Genomic DNA, 15496 nt, shown 5'->3' on the forward strand with positions numbered 1-15496 from the left:
GCCAGGTGAGGAAACAACAATAAAGTCAAGAGTGACCATAAAAAAACAGGTTCTGTTGTAATGGAGCAACTGGAATCCAAGCTCTTGTTTTAGCAGCAAAATGTGATCCCCTTATGATCTGCAAAGGGTTTTGCTTTGTTATTTCATAAATATTTTTTGTAAATTGTACAGTAAATGCCATGGACGTTCAGTGTGGTCCGGAGGGCAGAGAGAAGCACGTACTGTGTTTGCTGTCTATGGAAATGATGCTTATGTTGGAATTACCTGGTAACATATGGCAACTATCTTGTAATTAAATGCTCCACCGATACTTCCAAAGTGAACAAAATAAATCTCTCAGCAGCCACAGACCATCTACTACCAGTGATTATTTGTCAAGAGCAAACACGGCTGACCAGATGAATATTTGGCTCAAGGCAGTCTCTGATTCTTGAATTGCTCCATTTTTTTGTTGATCTCAGAGATCAAAAGGATGCTGTCCTAACAGTCAGAAATCACGCTGAGATGAGGAGTAGGTCTCTAGTGTTTTATTACTGCTACATAGACAGAAAATCCTAACAAACTGAAGAAGCGTGGGAAAAACCCAGACAGATAAACCCCAAAGTGAAGGCGGGTCTGATCTGTGTCTCTTTGAATGGCTGCTTAACTCCTCAGTACTTGTTGTTTATTCGTTTAGTCGCTTCCGACTCTTCGTGACTTCATGGACCAGCCCACGCCAGAGCTTCCTGTCGGTCGTCAACACCCCCAGCTCCCCCAGGGATGAGTCCGTCACCTCTAGAATATCATCCATCCATCCATCCATCTTGCCCTTGGTCGGCCCCTCTTCCTTTTGCCTTCCACTCTCCCTAGCATCAGCATCTTCTCCAGGGTGTCCTGTCTTCTCATGATGTGGCCAAAGTATTTCAGTTTGGCCTTTAATATCATTCCCTCAAGTGAGCAGTCTGGCTTGATTTCCTGGAGGATGGACTGGTTGGATCTTCTTGCAGTCCAAGGCACTCTCAGAATTTTCCTCCAACACCACAGTTCAAAAGCATCGATCTTCCTTCGCTCAGCCTTCCTTATGGTCCAGCTCTCGCAGCCATATGTTACTACGGGGAACACCATTGCTTTAACTATGCGGGCCTTTGTTGTCAGTGTGATGTCTCTGCTCTTAACTATTTTATCGAGATTTGTCATTGCTCTTCTCCCAAGGATTAAGCGTCTTCTGATTTCCTGACTGCAGTCAGCATCTGCAGTAATCTTCGCACCTAGAAATACAAAGTCTTTCACTGCTTCTACATTTTCTCCCTCTATTTGCCAGTTATCAATCAAGCTGGTTGCCATAATCTTGGGTTTTTTTGAGGTTTAGCTGCAAGCCAGCTTTCGCACTTCCTTCTTTCACCTTCATCATAAGGCTCCTCAGTTCCTCTTCACTTTCAGCCATCAAAGTGGTATCATCTGCATATCTGAGATTGTTAATGTTTCTTCCAGCGATTTTAACTCCAGCCTTGGATTCCTCAAGCCCAGCTTGCCGCATGATGTGTTCTGCATACAAGTTGAATAGGTAGGGTGAGAGTATACAGCCCTGCCGTACTCCTTTCCCAATCTTAAACGAGTCCGTTGTTCTGTGGTCTGTTCTTACTGTTGCTACTTGGTCGTTATACAGATTCTTCAGGAGGCAGACAAGATGACTTGGTATCCCCATACCACTAAGAACTTGCCACAATTTGTTATGGTTCACACAGTCAAAGGCTTTAGAATAGTCAAGAAAACAGAAATAGATGTTTTTCTGAAACTCCCTGGCTTTTTCCATTATCCATCGGATATTGGCAATTTGGTCTCTAGTTCCTCTGCCTTTTCTAAACCCAGCTTGTACATCTGGTAATTCTCGCTCCATGAATTGCTGAAGTCTACCTTGCAGGATCTTGAGCATTACCTTACTGGCATGTGAAATGAGTGCCACTGTGCGATAGTTTGAACATTCTTTAGTGTTTCCCTTTTTTGGTATGGGAATATAAGTTGATTTTTTTCCAATCTGATAGCCATTCTTGTGTTTTCCAAATTTGCTGGCATATAGCATGCATTACCTTGACAGCGTCATCTTGTAAGATTTTGAACAGTTCAGCTGGGATGCCATCATCTCCTGCTGCCTTCTTATTAGCAATGCTTCTTAAGGCCCATTCAACCTCACTCTTCAGGATGTCTGGCTCTAGCTCACTGGCCACACTGTCAAAGCTATCCCCGATATTGTTATCCTTCCTATACAGGTCTTCTGTATATTCTTGCCACCTTTTCTTGATCTCTTCTTCTTCTGTTAGGTCCTTGCCATCTTTGTTTTTGATCATACTCATTTTGGCCTGGAATTTACCTCTGATGTTTCTAATTTTCTGGAAGAGGTCTCTTGTCCTTCCTATTCTATTGTCTTCTTCCACTTCCACGCATTGCTTGTTTTTCCCCCCTGGATAGAGGCCCCCTCCTGCTCGCCATCAGTACTCATGACATCACCCTCTCCTCCAGATTCACATTCCATTTCAGCCCCCTCCCTTCCAGAGGTCTCATAAGAGTCCATCTACCCCTCCAAGCTCCCATGGGAACTGGGCAACGATGGAAATTCTTCAAAGGAAAACTCCTCCAAGGATGAATCAGTGCTGCTCTCCAGGTCTGACAATGCTTCTGGCCCAGGTGGCTGCTGCTGGGAAAAGCTAGATAATTAGAAGATTCTTCCCCCCTCCCCCTTGGGAAATGCAAGCCCAAGGTGGAGGGCTGCAGCTCCCCCTCCTCCTCTCACTCTGGCCTCAGAGCCTCAGGCGGGGGTGGAGGTTGCCAACTTACAAACTCCTCTACTTGGGATTCCTCTGCTTGCTCAGTCAAGTGAGGAATCTCTGGTAGAGTGTGAGGCTTGGGTTTGTAAGGGAAAAGCTGATGTAATCGATGAACCAGCATTGGTGCATGCACATCTCTGGCATTCTCCCATGTGAGCTCTTCCTCAGGGTACTCTTTCCAGTGTATTAAATATTGGATGCCCCTTCCCCTCCTCCTAGAGTCCAGAATTTCCTCAACTTCGAATTCCTCCTCTGCCTCCACAATTACTGGAGGTGGGGGGGGGCATTTGCGATTGCAAGGTACTTGGGGGAGGGTTCTTGGCTAGCAAGGCTCTGTGAAAGACCGGATGGATTTTCATGGATGCTGGCAGCTTTAAGCGATAAGCCACTGGATTAATCTGCTGTACTACAGTGAAAGAGCCCACAAACTTAGAGTCCAACTTCTTGGAGGGCCTGGTAGAGGTAAAAAACTTGGTAGAGAGCCATACTTTGTCTCCTACCGAAATCACTGGCCCCTTTTGTCTGTGAGCATCTGCAGCTCTCTTGTAAGCACTCTTTGCCCTGTTCAGCTGCTCCTTTAACAACTCCTGTGCGGCTTGTTGCTCTTTAAGAAAATTAGCCACTGCTGGAACAGTTCCCTGCTGGGAGGAGGTGGGCAACACCGGAGGGTTAACCCCATAGAGTGCTTGGAAAGGAGACATTTTGGTAGAGGATTGCACAGAGTTGTTATAAGTAAATTCTGCCATGGGGAGCAGGGCTGGCCAATTGTCTTGCTGATAAGTGGTGTAACACCTGAGATACTGCTGTAACCATTGGTTAATTTTCTCAGCTTGCCCATTACTAGCCAAATGATGCGACAATGATAGGTGGATCTGGACCCCTAATGACTGGAAAAGGGCCCTCCAGAACCTGGAAGTGAACTGAGGGCCTCTGTCACTCACCAAGTGATTTAACATGCCTCTGTACCTAAAAACATGGTCCATAAACAACTGTGCTGTGGCTTGCGCAGATGGGAGGACCTTGCAAGGAATAAAATGCACCATTTTAGTGAACAGGTCCACCACCACTAGTATGGAAGTCAGCCCCTGGGCCTGGGGTAAATCAGTGATGAAATCTATGGAGATTGTATCCCAAGGCCTACTGGGGGTGGGTAGGGGTTGCAAGAGTCCTGTGGGCTTCCCTGGGAGAGGCTTGACAAGAAGCAATGTAACCCTTTATGTCTGCAGTCATCTTAGGCCACCAGTAGTCTCTCAGAGCTCTATGGAGAGTCTTGAAAACACCTCCATGGCCTGCCATTTGATGGTCATGGCAAAGTCTCAGTACTTCTTCCCTCAATGAGGGGGGGATGTATAATCACCCACTATGCCAGAGGATTCCTGCCTCCACATTAAAGGGGGAGGCAGTGTCTTGCTGGCCCCTCTGGAGGTCATCCATCCTGGCCCTGGCATACAGGTCCTGTTGCTGCTGAGCTCTGACTCTTGTAAATAGGTCCTCTGCTTGTCTGCCTGCTGCTAAAACCTCTGTCTGGTTCCCCCTCATAGACTGCTGAAAGTTGTGAGGTTGTAATATAGTAGCCTCTACCTCCTGGTGAGTAGCGAGGGTTGCCTGAATGGATCAAGACAGGGCATCTGCCAAACAGTTCTGTGCCCCAGGAACATAGGAAATAACAAAATTGAAACGGGAGAAAAACTGGCTCCATCTGATTTGGCGTGGGGTGAGGGATCTGGTGTTTTGTAGAAGCTGTAAATTCTTGTGATCGGTGCAAACTTTCACAGGAAAGGTTGCCCCTTCTAGCCAGTGCCTCCACTCTTGAAATGCTGCTTTAATTGCTAGCAACTCCTTGTTAAAAACATCATAGTTTATCTCTGCTGGTGAGAGCGTGCGGGAGAAAAATGCACAAGGGAGCAATGTATACTCTGTTTTGTTTGTATATTGCAATAAAACCGCACCAATAGCAATATCTGAAGCATCTGAATGCAGTATGAATTGCTTCGTGGGATCAGGGTGCTTTAAAAGCGGCTGGGATGCAAAGAGCTGCTTAAATTCTTGGAAGGCTGCTTGCTCCCTCTCCCCCCAAATGAATTTTGATCCTTTCTTCAAAAGCTGTGTGAGGGGTTTAGCCCTGTCACTAAATTTATTTATGTTTTTGTTGTTGTTTATTCGTTTAGTCGCTTCCGACTCTTCGTGACTTCATGGACCAGCCCACGCCAGAGCTTCCTGTCAGTCGTCAACACCCCCAGCTCCCCCAGGGACGAGTCCGTCACCTCTAGAATATCATCCATCCATCTTGCCCTTGGTCGGCCCCTCTTCCTTTTGCCTTCCACTCTCCCCAGCATCAGCATCTTCTCCAGGGTGTCCTGTCTTCTCATTATGTGGCCAAAGTATTTCAGTTTTGCCTTTAATATCATTCCCTCAAGTGAGCAGTCTGGCTTTATTTCCTGGAGGATGGACTGGTTGGATCTTCTTGCAGTCCAAGGCACTCTCAGAATTTTCCTCCAACACCACAGTTCAAAAGCATCGATCTTCCTTCGTTCAGCCTTCCTTATGGTCCAGCTCTCGCAGCCATATGTTACTACAGGGAACACCATTGCTTTAACTATGCGGGCCTTTGTTGTCAGTGTGATGTCTCTGCTCTTAACTATTTTATCGAGATTTGTCATTGCTCTTCTTCCAAGGATTAAGCGTCTTCTGATTTCCTGACTGCAGTCAGCATCTGCAGTAATCTTTGCACCTAGGAATACAAAGTCTTTCACTGCTTCTACGTTTTCTCCCTCTATTTGCCAGTTATCAATCAAGCTGGTTGCCATAATCTTGGTTTTTTTGAGGTTTAGCTGCAAGCCAGCGTTTGCACTTTCTTCTTTCACCTTCATCATAAGGCTCCTCAGTTCCTCTTCACTTTCAGCCATCAAAGTGGTATCATCTGCATATCTGAGATTGTTAATGTTTCTTCCAGAGATTTTAACTCCATCCTTGGATTCCTCAAGGCCAGCTTGTCGCATGATGTGTTCTGCATACAAGTTGAATAGGTAGGGTGAGAGTATACAGCCCCGCCGTACTCCTTTCCCAATCTTAAACCAGTCTGTTGTTCCGTGGTCTGTTCTTACTGTTGCTACTTGGTCGTTATACAGATTCTTCAGGAGGCATACAAGATGACTTGGTATCCCCATACCACTAAGAACTTGCCACAATTTGTTATGGTCCACACAGTCAAAGGCTTTAGAATAGTCAAGAAAACAGAAATAGATGTTTTTCTGAAACTCCCTGGCTTTTTCCATTATCCAGCGGATATTGGCAATTTGGTCTCTAGTTCCTCTGCCTTTTCTAAACCCAGCTTGTACATCTGGCAATTCTCGCTCCATGAACTGCTGAAGTCTACCTTGCAGGATCTTGAGCATTACCTTACTGGCATGTGAAATGAGTGCCACTGTGCGATAGTTTGAACATTCTTTAGTGTTTCCCTTTTTTGGTATGGGGATATAAGTTGATTTTTTCCAGTCTGATGGCCATTCTTGTGTTTTCCAAATTTGCTGGCATATAGCATGCATTACCTTGACAGCATCATCTTGCAAGATTTTGAACAGTTCAGCTGGGATGCCGTCGTCTCCTGTTGCCTTGTTATTAGCAATGCTTCTTAAGGCCCACTCAACCTCACTCTTCAGGATGTCTGGCTCTAGCTCACCGACCACACCGTCAAAGCTATCCCCGATATTGTTATCCTTCCTATACAGGTCTTCTGTATATTCTTGCCACCTTTTCTTGATCTCTTCTTCTTCTGTTAGGTCCTTGCCATCTTTGTTTTTGATCATACCCATTTTGGCCTGGAATTTACCTCCAATGTTTCTAATTTTCTGGAAGAGGTCTCTTGTCCTTCCTATTCTATTGTCTTCTTCCACTTCCGCGCATTGCTTGTTTAAAAATAATTCCTTATCTCTTCTGGCTAACCTCTGGAATTTTGCATTTAATTGGGCATATCTCCCCCTATCACTGTTGCCTTTTGCTTTCCTTCTTTCTTGGGCTACTTCTAGTGTCTCAGCAGACAGCCATTTTGCCTTCTTGGTTTTCTCTTTCTTTGGGATGTATTTTGTTGCCGCCTCCTGAACAATGCTGCCAACTTCTGTCCATAGTTCTTCCAGGACCCTATCTACTAAGTCCAGTCCCTTAAATCTATTCTTCACCTCCACTGCATATTCCTTAGGAATATTAGTGAGCTCATATCTAGCTGATCTGTGGGTCTTCCCTAATCTCTTTAGTCTGATCCTAAATTGTGCAAGAAGAAGTTTGTGATCTGAACTACAGTCAGCTCCAGGCCTTGTTTTTACCGACTGTACAGATGTCCGCCACCTTTGGCTGCAAAGGATGTAATCAATCTGATTTCGGTGTTGTCCATCTGGTGAAGTCCATGTATAAAGCCGTCTCTTAGGTTGTTGGAAGAGAGTGTTTGTTATGCAGAGTGAATTGTCTTGGCAAAATTCTATCAGCCTGTGTCCTGCTTCGTTTTGTTCTCCCAGGCCATACTTACCTGTAATTCGAGGTGTCATTTGACTGCCCACCTTAGCATTCCAGTCTCCTGTGATGAAAATAACATCTCTTTTAGGCGTGTTGTCCAGTAGGTGCTGCAGATCCTCATAGAACTGCTCTACTTCAGCTTCTTCAGCATTTGTGGTTGGGGCGTATATTTGGATCACTGTGATGTTAGATGGCTTGCCCTGAATTCGAATTGAGATCATTCTGTCGTTTTTTGGGTTGTATCCAAGCACTGCTTTAGCCACTTGACTATTAATTATGAAGGCTACTCCATTTCTTCTGTGGTCCTCTTGTCCGCAGTAGTAGATCTGGTGGTCATTTGATGTGAAGTGGCCCATTCCAGTCCATTTCAGTTCACTGACGCCCAGAATGTCTATCTTTAATCTTGACATCTCACCAATAACCACATCCAATTTGCCCTGGCTCATAGATCTTACATTCCAGGTTCCGATGGTGTGTTGATCCTTAGAACATCGGATTCGCCGTTCACCACCAGCACCGTCGGCCGCTAGCCGTCCTTTCGGCTTTGAGCTAGCTGCGTCATCACGTCTGGGGCTAGTTGAGCTCATCCTCTGTTCCTCCCCAGTAGCATTTTGACCATCTTCCGACCTGGGGGTCTCATCTTCCGATGGTATACCGACATATCTCTGGTTGTACTGATCCATTTAGTTTTCACGGCAAGAATACTGAGGTGGGTTGCCATTACCTTCCCCAGGGATCGCATTTAGTCTGACCTCTCTGTCATGACCTTCCCGTCTTGGGTGGCCCTTCACGGTTTAGCTCATGGCATCATTGAGGTGCTCAAGCTCCAGCACCACGACAAGGTAACGATCCTTTGCTGAAGAAATTTATTTATGAATCTCCTGTAAAAATTGCAGAACCCTAGAAATTTTTGTACCTCTTTCACATTTCAGGGGGGTTGCCAAGAGAGAATTGCCTGGACCTTAGAAGGATCCATGGATATGCCTTCTGTTGATATTTTATAGCCCAGGAAATGTAATTCAGTTAAATCGAAGGCACACTTCTCTAGCTTGGCGAACAGCTTGTTCTCTCTCAGTCTTGGTAAGACATTACGTACATGGGTTACATGAGTTGTAGCATCCTCAGAGAATATTAATATGTCATCTAGATAAATGACCAGATACTTATCTAGTAAATCAGAGAAAATTTGATTCATAAATCGGGAAAATATGGCTCCTGCATTAGACAAGCCAAAGGACAAAACAAGGTACTCAAATTTACCAAACCTGGTATCGAAGGCGGTCAGATATTCATGCCCCTCTTTCATCCGGATCAGCTTGTACGCATTCCTGAGGTCCAATCTAGTAAAAATGCGTGCTTTCTGTAAGTGATCCAGTGGATCAGATATTACTGGGAGTGGGTAATTTTCTTTGACCGTGACTTTATTGAGGGAACTGAAATCATGCACCACTCTCATGGGTGCCTCCTGGTTTGCCGGTGCCAACGGGTCAGGCTTCTTTGGTACGAAGAAGGTAGGAGCAGACACTGGGGAAGTAGATGGTCGGATGAAACCCTCTTGGAGATTAGAATCCAAGTAATCCTTTAAGGTGGCTAGTTCCTTGGGGGACATGGGATATTGTTTCCTTGCTGGAATCTTGGCTCCTAGTATCAACTCAATGGTACAATCACAGTCCCTATGGGAGGGGTAGTGCTGTGGCCTCTTGTTCGCTGAGAACATCTGTGAAATCTGCATACTTGGCTGGCAACTGGACCCCCCCTGCTTCTGTGACTGCATTGGTTGCTGGAGAGAGGAGAGCGGCTTGAATCTTGTGCTGGGATTCTTTAGCTGGGAAGGAGATTGCTCCCGTAGTCCAGTTCAACAATGGGTTGTGGATCTTCAGCCAAGGCGTGCCCAGGACTACAGGCACATTAAGTGATGCAGTAACATAAAGTTGGATCCACTCAGTGTGGTCTCCCATTGTTAGCTGCAAAGGTTCTGTGAAGCTTCTAATCAGCCCTGCCTTGAGGGGCTGGCCGTCAATGGTCTCAACTTCTATGGGACGTGGCAATTCTATGGTCAGGATGTTGAGGTCTTGTACAGTCTGTACATCAATAAAAATGGTGGAAGCTCCGGAATCCACGAGGGCCTCTAACTTGACCTGGTGCTCTGGGTTTACGCGCATTATGACTGGTAAGTAGTAAAAGGATTGCCTGGAATCCTTGGAATGAGCACTTCTTAATTGATTGATGGTCTCCCTGCTGAGCTCTGTGGAGGGAGACCGATGGAGCTTCCCTGATTGGAAGTCGAGGTGGAGGTGGCTCTTGGTGCTGCTGCTTGCCCTGGGGCTCTTATGGAATTTGCTTGGCTTCTCGCTGGGCAAGCTCTCACCATGTGCCCCTGGACTCTGCAGTAGAAACAGAGGGCTCTCTCTCTCCTTCTCTGTCTCTCAGCCTCGGAAATAAGCCTCCTGCTCGCCCTGATCTGCATTGGCTCCTCTGGTCCTGAGTAAAGACAAGGTGCGGAGAGAGCTGGAAATCCTGGAAGTGCTCTGAGGCCCCTGTTTCTCCCTGGCTGCATCTCTCTGAGCTCTTCTAGCCTGGCATCTATGACCACAGACAGCTGATATAAACCTTCTAGGGTAGCTGGTGTTCCCTGGTGCACTAATTCATTTTTAATTTCTTCATCCAGCCCCTGTTTGAATTGGTCTTTCAAGGCACTCTCATTCCAGTCCAAATCTCCTGCTAACAGCTTGAAATCAGCAATGTAGATTCCCACTCTCTTGTTGCCTTGCTTGAGCTTCTCAATTTCCCGGCTGGCAGTGACCTCTCTGATCGGGTCGTCAAAGTGTGCTCGGAACCCTGCCAGAAAATTCTGATAGTTGTTGAGAATTGGGTCGTTGTTCTCAACCATGGGAATAGCCCATTTGGCTACTGGGCCCTTTACCAGACTTAAAATGAAGGTGACTCTGGTTCTGTCTGTGGGAAACTCTGCCAGTCTGCTGTCGAAAAACATTGTGCATTGTGTGAGAAAGGTTCTCAACTCTCCTGCTTCTCCTCCAGACTTCTCTGGTAGACTGCCCTGGGATCTCAAGACTACTGGCGGAGCTGCTGCTACTGCTGCTGGCACCGGTTGTGGGTTAATCGGAGCTGGTTGTTGTAACTGCTGTAGCATGGCTGCTTGTAATGTGTTGATCTGGAGATATACTTGTTGTTGATGTTGTTGCAATGCTGCTGACAGTTGTTGGATGGCCTGCCGAATTTCCTGGTTTTCCGAAGACATTTTCCCAAATGTCTCTTCCTTTTTTTTTTTTTGTTCCTCCCTCTTTCAATGGGAGTAGAGAGTTTGTTAGGATTGATGTCCTAACAGCCAGGAACCACGCTGAGACAAGGAATAGGTCTCTAGTGTTTTATTACTGCTACATAGACAGAAAATCCTAACAAACTGAAGAAGCGTGGGAAAAACCCAGACAGATAAACCCCAAAGTTAAGGTGGGTCTGATCTGTGTCTCTTTCAATGGCTGCTTAACTCCTCAGTACTACACATGCATTTTCCCCCCTGGATAGGGGCCCCCTCCTGCTCACCATCAGTACTCATGACAGATGCAGGAATAAACTAGCAACCCACATATGAAGAATTATGAATGATTTAGCCATAATTAATTTTTTGTAATATTGAAATTTGCTTCTATAATACTGCATTTGTTACAGCTAAACATTTTAAACAAAGAGTAAGCTGATTGTCAGTGATCCTTCAATACCATTTGGCACCCTTTTATTCCCAAATCTCTGCTGCTGTTTGGCGCCATTAATTTATAATATTTGAATGCTACTGAATCAGACAATCTCACAGCAGTTTATAAGTAGATGAAATCAAAATACAATAAAATTATAAGGTACAAGAATCAAGTAAAACAATAATTTGACTATAACCATGGGTGCCCACTTCAGTGTTCATAGCAACAATAATTAATCCTTGAAGGTCCTACAAAAAAGTTCTGCTTTGACGGGCTTTCAGAATGATGCCAAGGTGGATAACAACCAGGCTTCTGGGGGAGGCTGCCCCCACAAGGTGGGGGCTGCCATAGAAGAAACTATCACAAAGCCCCAAGCCCTCTCACCTCACATACATGGGGAATCCTTAACATCTCACTTGTGATGAGTGTTTAGGATTGGCCAGTTCCATATGGAGGAGGTAGTCCTGAAGGCACCTGGCAGCCAAACTATTTGGGACTTTATATGTTCAAACAAGCAATTTGAAGTGTACCAGGGGACGTACAAGGAAGGCAATTCAAGGCCTGCAATGCTCTTGTGATATGGCTGTAGTGGCTCTCTCCTGGCAGAATGGAAGCTGGTGTATTTTGCACCAACTTTCTAGGTAGTCTTCAAAAGCACCCATGTAAAGTATGTTGCAGTAGTCTAGCAGTGACACTATCTCCAGGGCCTCCCTCTCCAGCTAGGGACACAACTGGTGGTTCAGCTGGATCTGGGGTGAAGGCACCTGGTTCATGGCCTTCATCTGTGAATTCAGCATGAATTGTGAATCCAGGGGCACTCTGGACCTGACAAAAGTGAATTTGTGGACAGTTGTCAGTGTTAGGGAAAGAAAATAACAATATGGCTTAGTTCTCCAGGCTTTAGCTCAGAAAAATCTTATTACTACCATGATCGCGGTAGGCACAAGGCACAAAGAAATGTAGAAGTATGTGCCTGAGACCATTTCTTCCCCCTTGTGCCATCATCGTTTCCAAATGGTATTCCTGAGCTTTGCTTCCTGTCTTTTGAGAAATTAAGAGCTAAGTATTTTCCAGGCTCCTTCATTTAAATTTTATGTTTTGATTTGAAATAATGAATACTACAAAGTATAAATAATATTCTGGCTCTTGCTTTATTCAAAAATTACATGATCAAAGCTAAAGTTTAATAATATTACTTGAGGAACATGCTCTGTAGAACTGTAATACAGCAGATAATTTTGATTGCTATGTGTATAGGATTTCAGCTGTAAACCCACTTTATTAAATTATAATTAGAAGTAAACCTGGGGATGGAGCTACAAATTTTTATGAAAAGGTAGTTTTTGCCAGGTCAGAAGGTATGTAATGAAAATGAGGATTTTGGAAAAGAAAAGCTGGTAGATTGCTGAAGCAGGAAGAAACGAAGACCTTCACATTTTAGACACACAAAAAAATAAGTTAAACACAGTGTTATATAAAGTATGCACACACATACATACACTCACTTAATTCATCATATATCATTGGCACACATAGCAAGTATCATAACAAACTAAGACAAAATTAGGTATCCTGAATCCATTAATGTTTGTCTTATTCCTTTCTAGCCCTCAAAATAGTATATGCTCAAAAATACTATTGTAACACTATATTTATCTAATCCAGCTATGGCTGAATGATTCATGGCTTCTGATTCTGAATATGTACTTTGAGCTTCATAAGCTTCAGAAGATGGTTTTGCTATGATATTTTTTCCTTCTTTAGTGTGTCTGCATGCACATGTATATGTTGGCATTTTTTTTTCTGCTCTTGGCTACCATGGTAATTAAGTATTTCCTTAAGCATCTGGCCGGGTGAAGAGGTCGAATTTAATTGTCCTCAGTTTAGGTGTTAATAGTTGCATTGCCTGAGGGGAAGGCAGCTTGCAGGACTTTTGTTTAGTTTTTTAGCCTTGCAGTCGAGTAAGCAGCTCTCTGTCAGAGCTCTCTCCTCTCTGAGAGCATGTGTGAATGCACAAGCCTGTAAATATGTTTTGTGCTTTCTGTAAATAAATTTATTTTTATAGAAATGCCTGGTGTGTGATTTTTTCTGATCTCTCTGGGCCAAATGCTTTCCAGCACTCTGCAAGAGTATATACTCCAGTCAGCCCCAACATTTCAAGAGCCCTAATGAGAGTCCCTCCCTTACAAGAAGTGTGTGGGACTTGGGTCAGGTCTGTGGTGTCCCCCATGTGATCTAACATTTTTCTCCTAGAAACATTCTGCAAGACAATGAAAACATTTTCATTCCACTATGCCTTTGGCCCTCACTAATTCAGTGAAGGCATGCCGTCTTTATACATATGCTATGTTTTGTTTTGTTTTTTTAAATTTCTGGCTTTGTTGTATACCACCCGAAGTCTTGTGATTAGAGTGAAAATATTACAAATAAATAAATAAATACTCATGAGCTTTAGTAAGCTTGCCTGATTTTCAGAAGAAGTTGTGATGTTGAAAAGCAAGAGATGATGTTGTCCCAAGGCCTAGTCATCAACGTTGCAGAAGCCATATGCATGAAGATGTTCTGCATATTCAGAAACTTTCAAAAATAGTTTTCTATCAACATGCCCCTGACACTGATGCAGTAGCAATGCGAAGTCAGTAATATGACTTCTGCTGAGTTTTGAATCTGAAAGTTTTGCACAAGATCGATCTTAATAATGTTACCCAAAATGTACTTTGTTCAGTTCAGATGTAATGGCAAATTATAGGTTGCCAGAACTCCTTCCCTCCATCTCTTTCTCTCTCTTGCACATAATCTCACATCATGCTAAACCATAGCATGTGGCTTCACATGCTTCATTGTTTTGGATAAACTCAGCTATTGTGATTTTGAACTGTGTTTTTAATGGCTTAGCATGATTTCAGCTAGTTGTGCCTTTATTCATTCAACTATATATAACCAAATCATGACTTTTTTTATGGGTGCTCAGTTACGGACATACACATAGTGAAGATGAGCTGAACTCTGCAACTTTCAGTGTTGAAGGCAAGTTCTGGCAAGAGAAATAAAAGTGATTTTTTTCACATTTTTGAGACAGGGAGAGAGAAAGGCAGTTTAAGCTTTCCAGGACAATCTTAGAGCTACACTGATTGAACAACTAATTTCTTTTCCTCCTTTCCCCGCAATGCCCCTTGAAAGCAGCATTTGGAGATGAAAAAAAAAAAATGGCTGGTCAACAACTCTACCAACTTGCAAGTTCATTTTAAGACTCTATATATAAATGGCTGAAAATTCCTTTCTTCCACTTTATGATCTGCAAATTGAATTATACACACCCCATTCCTGAATAAATTAAAATAGCAATCAGAAGGTCAATCTTTATGAAACCTTTCAGATGACTTCCCAGAATGAAAATCTTACCATTTTAAAAATAGATGTATATTAAGAAGCACCAGCACTGTCAACTCACTTTTTCAATATATTTCTGCCTACAGCTGTTCATAGAATTTGGGTAATTCTGTGTTTCATTACTTATACCTACTTTCTTGCTTACAGATGAGTTTTTTTGTCACTGAGGTTAATGATGAAGTGAAGGAGATGACTTTTAACCAAGAAGATAGAAAGTATAACTGGAGAATATTTTTTTTCTTCCTGCTTTTGTCATTGTTTGTAGAAGAAAAGAGAGATTCTCTCTGTTCTGAGAATCAGACAGTGACCATTCACTGCTTAGGAAAGGCAAATGGCCCAAAGCTTTTGATCCAGAAAGTTTTTGGGGGGAAATTGCCCCCCAAAAGTTCTTCATTGCCTGCTTTCAGCATTTTAGGAATTATTAAGGCCACAATCTTTTAAGACCAAGACCAAGTCCAGTATTTGGCTGAGGTTAGGTGAGATTATTGTTTAAATAACCTATGGGGGACCAGATCTTCTGGTGACCCAAATACCATGTTTAGCTTTTATTGCTTTTCATAACTTCCCCAGGCCACCACATGCTCCTGCAAAGGAAAGGCTGGTAAAATTATGGGAGGGAAATAAGCAAACAGCAGCAAAATGTTAATGTACACAAGCCTGTGGTGACTATGAACAGCCTTGCTAGCATCTCCTGGCAGGATGCGCTGAACTGCTACGGACTTTCTAGCTAATATTTTTTGGATTTTTTTAATGTGTGTGTGTATTTCATTTGAACCCCTCATGATGAATAAAAATGGGTTCATACAATAGTCAAAGGCTTTGGCATTTGGGGAGGAGCTGCCATGCACCTTGGATTATGGTTTCAAATGTGTTGCTAACGGTTTCTTTTGTTTTAAGAGCAGCTAGTCCCACTTTCATTATTGTTTTCAGTTATTTTAATAAGCATCCGGCCAGACATGCAGAGCTGGCTGCTGGAGGTTAGCAGCAACTGTGATATTTCTCACCATGCCCCACTTTCCTCCCCTCTCTCTTTTAATTACTGATAAGCAGAATGTCCCCTTTTGGCAGAATCATTCATTCCAAGGG

General features: G+C 43.7%; 1 protein-coding gene across 1 annotated transcript in view; it reads left to right on the forward strand.

Annotated features, from left to right (window-relative positions):
• KIRREL3 (kirre like nephrin family adhesion molecule 3) overlaps positions 1-15496 on the forward strand; it is a 672744-nt gene that overhangs the window by 215310 nt on the left and 441938 nt on the right. The window lies entirely within an intron of this gene.

Source organism: Candoia aspera, chromosome 9, assembly GCF_035149785.1.
Source record: "Candoia aspera isolate rCanAsp1 chromosome 9, rCanAsp1.hap2, whole genome shotgun sequence".
Taxonomy (NCBI): domain Eukaryota; kingdom Metazoa; phylum Chordata; class Lepidosauria; order Squamata; family Boidae; genus Candoia; species Candoia aspera.